The 15732-nt window shown below is 32.0% G+C and overlaps 1 protein-coding gene across 3 annotated transcripts in view; it reads right to left on the bottom strand.

The window, feature by feature from the left end:
* LOC107169459 (splicing regulator muscleblind) overlaps positions 1-15124 on the bottom strand; it is a 186139-nt gene extending 171015 nt beyond the window's left edge. The window contains exons 1-2 of one of the 3 annotated variants that reach the window (XM_089215648.1): positions 14915-15116; positions 14663-14767 (exon numbers count right to left, since the gene is read on the bottom strand). The gene's annotated coding sequence lies outside the window, so the exon portion shown is untranslated. Of the gene's footprint in view, positions 1-14662 lie in introns of all 3 variants that reach the window. The other 2 variants (XM_089215649.1, XM_089215647.1) reach the window with 2 other exon arrangements.
* Between the last annotated feature and the right edge of the window lie 608 nt (positions 15125-15732).

The raw sequence follows: 15732 nt of genomic DNA, 5'->3' as shown, positions 1-15732 counted from the left end.
GCCTATTTTGAATTCAAAAGTTCTATAATTTCGATAACATTTAATTTTGAAAGACCATTGTCCTACCAAACCAAAAAGAGTTGAATTTAAAAACCAAAATATATAAGATTCAAGATTGATTTGAATAAAATTAGAATTAAAATATAAAAACGGTTCAGGTCCGATTTCTGAAAATAAAAGTTAAAAAGAAAAAATTGAAATATACTACTGTTGAGTCAAAAGTTTTGGAAATTATATTGTTCAGTTGATTAACTTCAAGATTATGGCTAATAGTACCAGTCTTTAATAAAACCTTAATAGTCATTATAGTTCACGCTTTAATGAATAATATATTGAATAGTAAGTTATACTTTTTTAATCGTTGATGTATTTTAACGAATATAAAATAATTTTGTTGTTTAATGGTTTTTAATAAATAATACTTCTTCAAAGATCAAACGTTCGAAGAACTACGTTGTTTTGGGTTACTTATATTAAACATAGAGCATAATAATGGTTTCAACTTTTCCAGTACAATAGATATTAAAATCGTTTAGAGATTAAAATATACGTCTCTCTTTATGTTTGCATAGAAACAGCCGAAAAGAGAACTTTGAAAACAATATTATAGATATACTACATCTAATATATAATACAGTCACGGTGCCTTCGGACTTTTTAAGGTTTTTAGAGCCGAAGAATTGTTTGTGTTTAAAATTAAACAATAGAGCAGATCAGGTAATGATTGACGTGGATAATTTTTTATTCATTATTCTAGAATTACAGAGTTTGGAATAAGTTACTAACCTTACTACCTAACCTAACGTACGCAGGAAGAAGATCCTTTTATGCACGCCATATTTCGTATAATTATAATATATTCATCCGTTCCCTTTAATTTATTAAGTACGTGACTAATGGGGAAATGGTTAATAAATATTTCGTAAAGTAAAAATAATAATAAAATAGCGACAAATTCTGTCAAACGAGAATTTGATCGCTTTTGCCGGTCGGAATTACACCAAATTAATACTGACAATTCGCTTTTAAACGGTGTGCGAGGTCGTGAATGGAAATAATTTAATTATGAATCCCGTGGTGCGAGCGTCTAATATCTGAAACGGGTATTGGACGGTGTTGGACGGTGTTGAACTGTTATCTATTTTATATTTATGTAAAAAAAAGCAGTTTTTGTCTGACCTCAAAGTACCTCATTGTATTAAATTTCATAATTAATAAGTCGCGTTGAAGTATCGAATAACTGAGGAAAATTACAATAACAGTAGGTACAAAACATATCATATATATTTTATGTATACAACAACACCACATATGGACGTCCCTTCGATCAAACGATTAAAATGCGAGCTGGTTTTAAAACGCCCAAAAGATAATATACTTAGGTGGACACGTTTATAATATTACATTACAATATTGTTACAGATTATGAATAATTATTACTATTAATGTATAATATCAGGTACATGAATAGTGCGATATATTATTTTTATCGATCAGTTTTGGAATTACGATTGCAATTATAGTCAGCAAAAATATGTGTAAGACGTGCTCGTTCAAAACTTATCTGTGAGTCATGACATATTTATACCTATCTCAAAACATTTGTCCTTTTCGATATAATTTAAGTGGTATATACAGAGCAAAATATAGGTTGATACTCCCCCACCCCCTCCCCCCAACAGTCAGTATTTGTCGAGCAAAAGACCGACCGTTAAATCTGCCACCGTGATCGATACCAAATACTTTTCCTACTCGGTTTATAAGCCGACAAAATCTTATCGATCAATAAACGCTATCTTTAGCTACTTGTCCTTTTACAACTATTTGCAACTTTGTCCGTGAATAATAATAATATAGTGACCAAACCTCAAGACATCAGAGTAGCCATTTTCTACTCTAAAATTACTAAAACTCATACTAGCATTTGTAAATTTTACAAAAAGGAGATTGGAGATTTTAGGTAGAATTATAACTTTAAATATTACCTAGATATTATTATGTAAATAATAGTGAGCAATACATTTCCACTGATATACCTATTAATATTTTGTGTAATGTGATAGACAAACGGATAGGAATCGTCTAAGTATCTCGAATAAAAAAGTTAAACCACTTCCCTGATAAAATAATGTTTGCTAATATTATTCATTTTTCCAAAAACTCAGGACGGAAAAACATAAAACTAATGTTTCTGCATCGATATACCATAAATTACAATATTATGTAAATATCTAATGCGTTCCAGAGCTTTTTCTTTTACACGTCAGAAGGTATAAACTATAAACACGGTATAGTACGGTGCATATACCTATGATGTACATAATAATATATAGTATTACGTTATAATGAAAGGGACTAGAGAAGTGGTGGAGCGAATACGAATAAAAAAATGTCTCGTTTCAAAGGATAACGTAATTCACGCTGCCGCAGAGGTGCTACCGTGCAAAACAAAGGTCATATATTAAGGATAATTTTTAGGTTCAAATCCACCCTTGAAATTGAGTTTATATCCCGAAATATATACCCTCTTTTGGTGTTCTTTATGAATAAATGCGGCGTAAAAAAGACGTGTCATTGGGCGGCGGTGGTGGCGTACACTCTGCACGCTGTAAGTCTCGTTTATACCATCTGTGTGACTGTCTCTCCGGTTCATAACAATATAATATTATTTTTCTTTTCGGCTATTCAACATAACGTTATAATACCACCGACGTTGTCTATCATTTATATCAGTTTATAAGTATCAGTCTATATTAAAACATTGCAGTCGGGGAGATCGACCATTGACAGGTAAAAATGTAAAATGTAAAATAAAAAATAGTTTATACGTCCATTCGAAAAATATAGAATTAATAATAGAATAGGATCATCACACGAAACGATGAGTTGAAGATTTCAAGTCTCGTTAATTTTAACTTGTTGGCTTACCTTAAAATGATGACAAAATTTCGGTTTTTATGGACTTGTTTAAATTTTTAAAATCATATTATTATTAATTTTAGGTATATATTTTTAAATTATTATTTTAACGTGTTTGAGAACTTTTAAACGTTAGTGCAATTATTGAGTTTAACTGCAGTTTAAATAAAATATTGTATACAAATCATAAAATAAATATTTTCTACCTATCATATTAAATTGTTTTAATTTATTTAATTTGTGTAGATGGAGTACCCTTCTGCCCAACATCGTTGCCCACTTTAGTAAAATTAATGCAGTGTGAACAAAATATATAATAGGTACTATGCTTAATTTAAGTTTTATTATTCAATATTCTTACACAATATTATTTCAAAAATATAATCAAATAGTACTCTTTGTCTCTTTCACTCGCTTAAGTGTATTTTATTTTTCCTCGACTTAATCGAGTTAAAATCATTTATAATTTAGGTACTAATAAGGGATATACATTTTTAATATTATTATTATATTATACTTATATATTATGTATACTTTATGCGCGTACACTGGTTAGTAATAAGCCTAATTGTGTGGGGCTTGTTGGCTAAAGTTAACAAAATAAAATAATTTAACGATTAATTAATAGGTAATATTTTGGATTTTATCTGCGATGCTCACCCTTCCCACCCGCCAAGAAACCTTACGGATTTTTAGAACCTGCTATTTTTTTTAATAAAACATTTTATAATCATATCATTATAAGTCAAAATAGGTCAGGTTAAATAATATACATACACCTAATTTCTCGTGATTTAACACTGGAGTTGTGACCGCGGCACTCATAAAACGTATAAAACAATAACAAACAATCACTTATATACGTTAAATACAATATTAAAATATACGAAATATCGGATAGGTAGGTAGACGATAACTGTATAATAGTGAATAGACGAAAGAGTAGGTAGGTACCGCGTGTACGAATAATAATAGTAATAATAAAACATTGTATTCGGCAGTCGTAACTTTTCTGCACACGATAATAGAATAATATTCTTCCTTTGTGCTCACCCGCCAGTATATTCCTTGTTCCTATCCACCTATCTACCTACCCTCCAGGCCCGCCAAACCGTTACCGTGGGAGGAGGACTGTCGTCGTCGTCGTCGTTGGCTCACGCGTTGGAGACGCTATGGCTGCACGCACCGGGTGCCAAGACCGCCGACGTCGTCGTTAAAAACGGTACGACTGGGCGACTATTGCAGCTGGCAACCGTATTGCGAAGTCCACGGACAGTTTTTTTTTTTATTTTACTAAAAGCGAATAAGTTGTGTCCCAAACACGGAAATGTGTCCATTGGGGATTTCGAGAGTTGTGTCCTGACGGAAAAAAGACGATTTCATTTAAGTACCTATTACTTTGTCATGCATATACCGAGAAATTTGTCCATTATAATACTATTATAAATTTTAAACATGAATTCAAATATTATTTTACTCCATAATATTTTAATGTTTCACCACGTTTATATAATTATTATAAATTAAAAATAATAATTTTAACACACTGAGCAAAAATTGAAATGAAACAGTGTTTTTATACGAATTAAAATCGTGAAATTTGTTCATTAAAATATTATATTATAGATATTACAGACATATATTACAAAAGAATAAAAATGTTAATAATTTTTTCATGTTATGTTTTTTATAATAAATATAAAAAAGTAAGAAAAAATAAATACGTATTTAGTCAGAAATGCATATTATGAAACTATTTGAATCGACTTTTTTTCAGAACACTGCTCGTTAACTACGTTTTATTTTCCAACGGTGATTTGACATGCTATTATATTATAACCGTAGCGTTGGCCTATAGGTGTCGAAAGTACACGCATGTTTGTAAAAAAAAAACGAAATCCTCACCCTCACAATATAACATATACATATTACATGTAAAAAGTATTTAATACTAAGTATAAGTAGGTATGACGTAGACACGCAGTGGTGTATACATATTTGGAGTATGGGGAAAGGGAAAAACTTACCCCTTTTTAGGTGCTTTTTCTGCCAGTCACCTCTATAAAGGAACACTGTTTACTTATGTTATAGACGTTAAATAGTATTGATTAATCAATAATAGAAAACATATTATGTTTAACTTCCAAACAACATAACATATTATTATTGCAATAAATTTAAATTCCAATTAATATACGACTGTATAACTTTACAAAGTCTAGGTATCTATAATCACTCTTTTTTTTCCTGCAGATTTTTATACGTCTGACGATAAAGCTGATCCTGCAATTATTATACGATTATCTTGATTCCATTTCTGACATTAACCGTGTTTTTAGTCTACCGTAGGTTACGTTAGGTTAGTACAGCCAGCGAGAAGGATTCCAAAAGATAAAATAAATAATTTACTGCAGTAACATCACTTTTGAGCGGTTAGCGACAGTGAGTAAGCCAAGGGATTATATAAAAATCTAATATAAGCATCCCATCTACGATCAACGATTATTATTTATTCTATCTATACAACGCTGTGGTTACAACGATATGGAACGGTAGGTAAATAAATACAATTAGCTTACGATTTGATTACGGGTATATAACACATATAATATAGTATACTTATGGTGTGTATAATGATATGTATAGCTCTAAATCTGAGAACACTGATCTCTCTCTCACTCTCTCTCTCTCTCACACACTCTCACTAGAATACTCTACTGTAGGCATAAACGTTACAAAGTCATCGTCAAGTAGTGCTGCAGTGGCAATGTTGGCCACGACAACTTGCTCGACTTATACATCACGTCGTATGTACACAAATTATTATCATAGGTATTATATTATAAAAATAATAACGTGACTGCAGCGCTAACGGATTAAAAGGATGCATACGATATGACGTGACTGCCGTGGAACTATTCGACAACATAATAATAATTATTGTTATTATGCTTACAAAAACCGTCATAGTCAATCTAATAGAAATTCGAACTTTTTTATTAATATATCAATGGATTCGTGTTTTTAAGATCCGTGAGACCATGTTCTGTGTTATGAGTTTAATAATAATAAAATAACTACATGTTCACTTCGCAGTAAAAAAGTCAAAATGGCATCATGGTCTATATCTAAAATCATTTGTTATCATTCGGTCTATCTGAAAAGCGAAATATTATATAATATCAAAATTTTAATCTCACGAATATCTTTATACTTTAGTAATTTTTTGTAAAACTATCACGGTCTAAAGAACGACCAATCTCAGATAACATTCAGATTGTTGATTAAACGGTGGATATTTATTTAAAAAAAACGTCATGTGGTTTTGATCAGGCTGTCTAATATACATTTTAGGCGTTCGTCACGTGTAGGTATATTATTGTTAACGTGGTTGATTATAGGTTAGTGTGCTATCGAAATCGTTGTAATTCTTCGTCAATTTGACGGCCATGTTGCATGTACCCCAAAACATCTCGAACTGGCATTTGAATAAGTAGCATGATATTATAAACCGTGGTGAAAAATATTATATTATATAATTTTACATAATACCTACCTACTATATAAACACGCTATCGCCTCTCTTTGACTTCTCCTCACTACTCGTAATCAATATCTCGCCGAATCGATAACAGTTTTCGTTTTTCCGGAACATTTCACTAATTTATTATTTTTACATTGACAAATTGCACGTTGTGAATAGTATATATTATTTTCGATTACATTTTTCAATTTTTTCATCTACCCGCACGATACTGTTTTCAACAGCCAAAATTATATAATCACTTCGTGTAATTATGTAGTAATTATAAAATACCTTCTGGCAATAGGAAATATATAACGAAGAAGCTTTTTTCACCATTAAACATTAGGTAGGCAAAATGTGTTAATTTTTTATTATTATTATTCACCTCATAATATAATGCAAGACCAGACAATGCATTACCACTCTGCAGAACTCGTCCGCGGTTGTGGTCATATTCGAACGAAGTCAATGTAATCACAATCAAAATTATCACTTTGCGTCAAGCTATTAGAAAGAAAAAACCGTATAACCATACTCAATGTGTGATAAGTATACCATATAATATTATTTATCATTTTCTGGAGAAAAAAATTCTGAAATGACATCGCCGCGGTCATAATAATATTACACAACTCGCGGCATGGCATTTTAGTAGACAGCGGTGGAGATAAGAAATAGGAATCGGGAGGAAAACATAAAATAAATAAATGATAGAAAAAAAAATCCAAAACTGCATTCTCATATTATCTGTGCGGCATTCGTCGCTTTATGACGATCCCGACGCCGCCACAAAACACTCAATGTCGTTTCGCACGCAGCAAAGTTGTTTTTAACTATTATATCATATTATTATTAATATTATTATATAATATTATAAGGTATATATAAAATTCACTTTGCGCTATAAGCTCGTTTTTGTTTCACTCGAACGCGAACACACAAACGACACTGTTTCATATACTCCTGTTATTAGACATATATGATATACTTAAGTATTAACTATTAAGTAAGTATGCGCATAAATATTATTACCCGTGCAGTATATTTTATATGCAATATAATATAATATTCAATAAACGGGAGACTACAATATTATAATGGCAGTCTTTATTATAATAATATGTTTTTCCACTACTGCCATTTCCCACGGGTTTCTCAGATTATTTTTCAATTTTTGTTTGTTTTTTCTGCCAGGAAAAAGGCAACGCATATAATATTTTCTTAGTCACATTATAATAATAATAATGTACGAAATCGGTCATATTTCCGTGGCATATAGTTCTTATCCCGTTCGCTTAAATAAACGCTCGTATTGTGTGTGCATCGTCGATTGGAAAGTTTCTGTACCGTGATCGCAATAATACAATAATAATCCGTTTAGCATTATAATATTATATTATTGTTATCAATGAGGTAGAGCGAGCGCCTCGTTAAGGACTCTTCTCAAAGCACTACAAACTTCCAATACAATTTTTTCCCCCGTTTTAAAACGTGTACTTAAATGATTTAGTTAAAGATTTCGAAGAGAGATTCAATAGAAAATTTAGAACAATGTTATTTTCAAGTTATAAAATATTTACAATGTACATAATACTATGTTTTTCACCGTAATATATTGTATCATTAAAAACCAAAATGTAGTAAAAGTGTACAAAAGTATTAAAAAAAACGAGAAACGAGTTAAACAAAAAACAATGAAATTTGTTTTTATAATATATTGTTATATGTTATTATTATTCCATAATACCCTTACTGTACATTAAAATTAATAAATTCTTATTTCTTATCAACTCTGTTATAAACATAATACGTATAATATAGAATTAACATCAACACGAGCTAATAAAAAAGAAAGATTATCATGCGTTTATACGTCATATTATATTATAATATAAACATAATATTATTATTATTTTCAATACATATATAACAAGAAGATCAAGTGGTGCAAGTTGTATGCGTAGCGTATATACAATACGATTATAATTCAAATAATTATAATATACCTACCATGATTGTTATAAGTGAAAATGTTTATATATATTTTCATTTCAAACAAATGTCACGTAGAAGTGTAAAATGACGACGTATAATAATAATAGTAATTATTGTGTAACAACGGGTTATTATTATTCTCGTGTTTACTGTTATTCGAAATCGATGAACAGAATATCATATTATTATTATCTCATATTAAATGAAAGCGTTGTTTTATCTCGACATCGAGCCTCATGAATCAAAAACAGATCCGAATCTACGAGTTAATTAATTTGGGGTTGGATGTACGGGTAAATTATTTAGAGATATAGAGTGGTAGAGAAAGAGTGAGAGAGTGTGAGAGAGAGAGGGGGGGGAAAACAAGCAATAAATAATAATCACGTGTGACTGTACTAGCGCGCGCAAAAAATTTCGATACCTCTAAATTTGCTGTATAATGAAAATTTGCTGCGAAAACACGATAATAATATGGCATTTAAGCGTATGATTGTCGTAATTTGCTACTGCGATCGAAAATATAATAATACCTATAGGCTATAATTGTACCTATAGATTAGGACGGAATGGAAAGGTTTTGACATTAATCACAACTGCAATATTCAAACAATAGGTATCTGTGGGAGCTGTTGTATAGTAGGTACTTGTATTTTCTATACTACGAAAAGAAATCTTAATCAATGGAAATAGCATATTATAATATAAGTATAGTAATAATACGATGTGGATGCGAACAAAATTATTTATTTGATCTAATAATATTATATGCATTTTGTATATTATGTTGTATATACATATTACATAACAATCTCAATATTAAACTTGTTTATTCATACTTCTTTTTTTGTTTATTCTTTTTTTTTTCGCGCATAAACAATAATATTACTTTTCTTTCTTTTTTTTACTTGAATTTTTCCACGGACGGGTGTTCAACCGGTCCTCAATCATTCGAATCTGAATAAAAGTTTTTTTCACATTTGTGAATTTTAAATGGTCTATTGTCGTTTATTTATTTATTTTTTATCCTTGTGTCACTGTCGCGCACAGTAGTCAGGTATATATACTCTCTTTTCCTGTCTCTCTCTCTCTCTCTCTCTCTCTTTTGAACCTCATCATACCCCAGCGGAATCTTTTAACTCGAAAAACAAAGCTGTAGGTACTCGTATATATTATAAATCCCACAGCGTGCGCATACGATCATACAAACCGAGTTTTTCATGAATTTTTTTCTTACTAAAGATGCGCCAATATACATAGAATATCGTTAAGGACATCATTAGAATTTAAACGATAAAACGGAATACTGTAATTTATATGGTTTCGAGGAGAATAGCAGCAAATGTTTTTGTATTCCCCCCCCCAACACTCACCATCAACCTGCCACCCGGTTTATCGTATTTACCATTACCGCGAGTAGCATTGAATAATGATATTATTATTATTTATCGACTCTCGCTCACATTAATGGGCATTATTAGGCGTTCAACAGCTGCTGTGCGGGGCGTTATAATCGCATATACCGTCTTCACGTTATGTTTTACGTTCGGTGGTCTATGTAGAGTAGTTTATTTAAATACTTATAACACAGTGTTGTATACCTACTTACACACAACCAATGCAGTCAGATTTAACATTCAAAATGAGAGTGGGAAACAAAAAAGCTTCTAACTACAGTATTGGAATTCCAAAGTTTGCGTTTTGTTTTCGTTAAAGGATTCGAAAAATAGTTTATGTAAATTAGGCAAAACTAAATTTACCATCATTTTTTTTTTTTGTTTTTTTTTGTAATAGAGGGAGTGGAGACGTCAACCACGAAGGTAAAACGAAAGCGAGTCTTATTGATTTTTAGAAGGAAACGACCGTGTAAGAAAATGGTATCTATAATTTGGAGGAAAATGGTTACGACCGGAGAAATAAATAAAACGCAAATGTTTGCAAAAACGGGATACGTTGCTTATTTTTACTGCATTCGGCTATAATATTATATGCCATATTATACCACAGCAGTCTTGGCAGTGAAGCCTAACCGTATTTTATTTGATACCCAGCGATTACACTGGTATAAATGTATGGCTCGACTTGATTTTACATGTTAAAAATGGTTCGAACGTTTCGCATAAAACATTTCTTTCATCAAGGACAATAAGAATTATGTTTTTCCTCGATGAATAGAACGGATGGACCAGATGCCCATTTCAATACGTGGTGGTTGCCGACGACTGCTCTATTTCTGCCGTTTAAGAGATTTAAAAACGATTTATTCATTTTGTTCGTATCATTGCGTACGCGAAGCTTAAAAATATTAAATACACGATTACACAAAATATATTATACATTTATGCGCGCGCGCGCGCGTGTGTGTGTTGTATAATATGTATTATAATATGACTATATGAGTCATGATGAAACTATACAGCACTGGAAATACGTCGTAAATATTATTATTATTATGTACATATATTACTGAAAAGTTTGGTTTTACTACCGTCTTCCTAATGGAATTTTCGGTTTTTGTGCTCAAGTTATTCGTGGGAATGGTAAATTGTTAGAATTCATTGAAAAGTAAATACTGATAAAAAAAGTTCAATTTTCAAAAATTGTACATCAATAAAAAAGTGAAATGCATATTATGTTCAACCCCCTTTTTTTAAGGAACTCGAATAATAAAATAATAATATGGTAGATGTTTACGTCCTGCTATTGTTATTGATATTTATTGATGATCTGTACTTAAATATTAATAAATTTATAACAATATTCATCACATATTATTTTAATATCTAATTTGATATGTTATAATAAACCAATAATTATTTCCATAAAATAAGAATAAGTTTGTTATGTATCAGTTCAAAATCCAGTAAATAATTCAAAATCTTACAAACGTCTCGATTGACAAGATAAAGTCAAAGAATAAACGAATAAACTTTGAAGTTGGAACACTCAGTAAATTCCAGAGCAAATTAAATTTGAAATAAACTTTTTATAAGCTATAAACGAATTCCAAGATTAATACATACCATAAAAATAAAATACATTTCTCAATTAACGTTTGACTGTTTATTATATTATATTAAATAAAATATTTGTGTATACAATTATTGTGGATTTATGCATTTTAAATCGGCGCAATAAAAAAAAAATTATTTTAAAATATAACAAATCGTTATAAAGACGTAGTTATAAGTGATAAATTAAATATAATTAAAATTTCCGTTTTACATTAGCATTAATAGTTATAGTAATATCAAAAATAAAATGTGTATAATATATTATTATAACTGATTATGACTGATGACTCATTATAATATATAATTGAACTAATGTGAGTTTTGGTAAATGGTCTTATTAAGTTGTAGCGTACGATTTGGAATAGCTATGCTTAATGTATTCATATATTTTTACAAATTTAATGATCGTGTTTATTTTATTAAGTATTTTAATTCCACCATCCCTTATATGTTAAAAAAGTAATCTAAGGGCTGAATTATTCAGGTATATATTTACATAATATTGTTTTGTATATGTGGTGAAATTTGATTAAATCTAATATAGCCTGCTATATTATAATATACAAGTCGAAGTATCTGCAGAAAATTTACACTTATGACGTTCAAAAATGTTAAAAATAATTTAATTATGGTAATAAGTAATAAAATTCACAGTCTTTGAATTACAATAACATGAAAGCTGTTTTAACGCGTTTAAAGAATTAAAATTGTCTAGATATAATAAGATATGAAATACAGATACTTAGCATATTTTAATGACATAATGATTTTCATGTTTGAACACAAATAATAATGTATGATACAAATTCTTTACCTATAATTAATTCATTACTATTCGTTATAGTATCATTACAATATTATAATTACCTATAGTAGCAAACAATGGTCTCTTATAAACACGCCCTGTAGTACCTAACTATATTATTTTAAACTATCATATAAAATAATATTATCTTTGATATTAATTATATAGGTAAGTGTATATTATAAAATATATCTTAAACTTAAAGTCCAAATCTTTATTAGTATAATTAATAATAAAAAAATTGTTAGGTTTGTTGTAGTATACATATATACGAGTATGTCATTTATTTTAATACCCACATAAACTATACTTTATTCTTTTTTTTACTGTTAAAATATTTGGTGAGGCTAAAAGCTTGTGCTCACGTTTCATTAAACAGATAACCTTTCTATATTAAATTCACACAAAACCACCCTCGAAATACGATTGGTCATCCAATAATATCCTCGAGGGTTAACAACATAATCAATTCTGTTGATTGATATCGGTTAAGACAATTCGGCTATTCAGAAATTAATCAGAAAAGTGGATCGCGCACAACACTGATGAGGGAGTAAGAAATACTGTATTATCAAAATTTTGAAGTGGGGCGAATGTTTTGAGGGTAGAATATGATATAAAGAGGAAAGTAATATCGAACAGTGGTTGCGGTGACCGCGGTATAATAGTGACTGATAAATGTTTCCTTTTACCATCAATACAATATGTAAAAGTACCTATACCAATACAAAACTCACGTATAATATGTCAACATTATTTCTTAAAAAATATGATTTCAATCAAGTATATGTTTTATACAGATATATAATTTCATCTTTACTGTACACACAACCGATTCAGCAAAATCAACAACCCCTGCAGTGTATAATCGTAACAGTGTTTCTATATTATATTATTTGATGATTAAATGTTCGTAGTGCCACAAAAAGCGCAGTTAGATCGCAAAAATTATTTTACTACGGTATAACATGGTAATTCGTCATTTTTAGAACTTTCTTAAAACGTTTATTTTTTAATACTGCCAAAAGCTAATGAAAAAAAATGGGGTTACTCCGCCCGGTATTAAAATGGCCTAAATAATTTTCTATACATATACATATAAGTTTGTGTGTATGTGTGTGTGTTCAGGATGTATAATATACTCGATATAAAGTTTTTATATATAGATATTCTGGAACTTACAACTTCCTATACTCGGCCAGCCAATGTTTAATAATAATAAAACACTATATAGGTCACCGGTAATTTTTTTTCAAACTCCTAACTGCTATTTTAAACTCGACCATACAAACCGTACGACCGTATGCAACAGTACCTAAATAATTTGCTGTGCTCGGCTGCATACGGTGGGTGTCCTAAATGTATATATGCAGTTGCCGTGAGAGTAACAATTTTGGCGAGTTAACATTAAATTACAAGCGTGTAACATGCGTACCTACAATGTTTTAATAGATTGCACTGAATCTAGCCCTAAATTTAAAAGAAATTAAAAAAAAAAAATTAAATAATGCACACCTCACGCAGAGACGTGTGAGCTGGGTATTTTAGATTAGTTGGATTTAATATTTAACCTAAACATATTGTTCACTTTTGAGTGGACCGCATTGCACGGTAATATTCTAAATAAAGTTAATAAAGTATCATACATTTATGTACGGTTTAAAATAATAATACATCACAATAAATACTGGATTCTATTATTTCCAATACAGTAATATAGTATATATCTTAAACAGTGCTAATATAAATTTTCTTTACGACTTAAGTTTCAAATTGAACAGGCAGTGTTTTTTTTTTAACGACTTACGGTTTGACACCGTGTCACCGTCTCATTATAATAACAGTGATAGTAAAATAATAGCGGTCGACTATAATATGACAGTAGCGTGGAACACGTCAAGTCTCACGCGGGTCACATGATAAAAAAAAAACTAATTATAGATTTGCAGACGTTATAAGAAAAAAATGATTTGAAAAATCGGAAAACGCTACAATTTTTCATTTAATCGTCCGTGACGTTATCTAAACCTCATAAATGGCAATAATGTTTGTTTCGTGAGAACTGTTATGGAATTTTTTTTTTCATTTTTATCAGAATCCGTGTAATAAAAACACATACACACATACCCACACTCGCACGAAGCGTGCCGCGCGATAACATGGAAATTTGAATTCTATATCATAAAAATTATTCAACAATAATTCGATATAAACGTGTAAAATTATTATATTTTATACAAACACGATTGCTATTATTATACCTGGCCCTTCGTGTTCAGTATATAAGGCATAATAACATAGTGATAATAATAATATTGCCTTGTATCGGTACAATTTATTTTAATATTATATTATACTTTATACGAATAATAATGTTTTTTATAACTAATGAAATTTCGTACTTACCTATATGTTATAACTTGTGCGGGCGGTGCAAGTACAGGTGCAGTCGTAAAGTGGCGTCGGCGGGTTGCAGTACCGCGGTGGCTGAACGGGACCGGTTCTCACGGGCTAACGAATGAATGACAAATATACGTCAGAAAAATTTAAGCTGAGAGGGGAAAAAAAATTTTTTTCTCAAAATTTTCGATGCCTCGAATTTTTTTTCGAAAAAAAAAAAAATTATTTAATTATGAATGTGAAATTCGGCGAGCTTACAGGAGCGGTGGGGATGACGGCGGTTTAGGTGTCTCGCGACGGGCGGCGTGTAAATGTGTGTGTGGAGGTGGTGGCGGCAGCGGCGGCGGAGGCGACGGCGTCGAGCTGCAGTGTTATACCGCGCTTGGTATAATGCTCGTGGCAATGGTCTACTGCAGTTGTAGTCGTACGACGGACTGTCGCGCGGTCTGCGTGGCGGGTCCGCGCTCGTGTACGGGTTGCGACGCCGTCGAGTGGCGCGGCGGCGGCGGTGGCGGCGGCGGCTGTTTCGGCAGAGGCGACGGCGGGGTGGGCCGAAGCGATATAGCGAGCGTGGCGATCGGTGTCGGGCGGGCGAGGGACGGACGACCGCGGCAGACGGGCAGACGAAACGATATTATGCCGCCACGGACGTCGCGGGCGCGCGCGGTAAGCGTGGGCGGCGGCGCGGTTGGTATCGCCGCCGGGTGGAGCGCCACCGTCGCCAGCGCGCCCGCTACCCACCGCCGCCGCATCGCCGGCGATAACTTGCCGACCGCTTGCCCGCCCGCCTGACATTCGCACCAACGACATCGCCGCAGTAGTTTGCCGGCCGGCCACCAGAGGAACGCAAAGGACTCGACTGGCGCCTATCGCCACCGCCGACGCGACGCCCGAAAACCACACCGACTGCAAGGTCTTGCTTCCTCCCTCGCGAGCGCTTCGCCCGTCCAATTCGCAACAGCTAGTTTTCGTTACGGATTTTTTCTTCTTTTTCATTTCACTACCATCCCTACTCAATACCCTCCACCCACTTCCGAATGATATACCTGCGGCAAAAATGAGTTTCCATTTTTCCT

This window comes from Diuraphis noxia, unplaced genomic scaffold (assembly GCF_037042655.1).
Source record: "Diuraphis noxia isolate RWA-SAM2 unplaced genomic scaffold, SU_Dnox_SAM2 contig0001, whole genome shotgun sequence".
Classification (NCBI taxonomy): domain Eukaryota; kingdom Metazoa; phylum Arthropoda; class Insecta; order Hemiptera; family Aphididae; genus Diuraphis; species Diuraphis noxia.
Note: the sequence above shows the minus strand (reverse complement) of the source record. Positions and strands in the feature narration are given on the sequence as shown.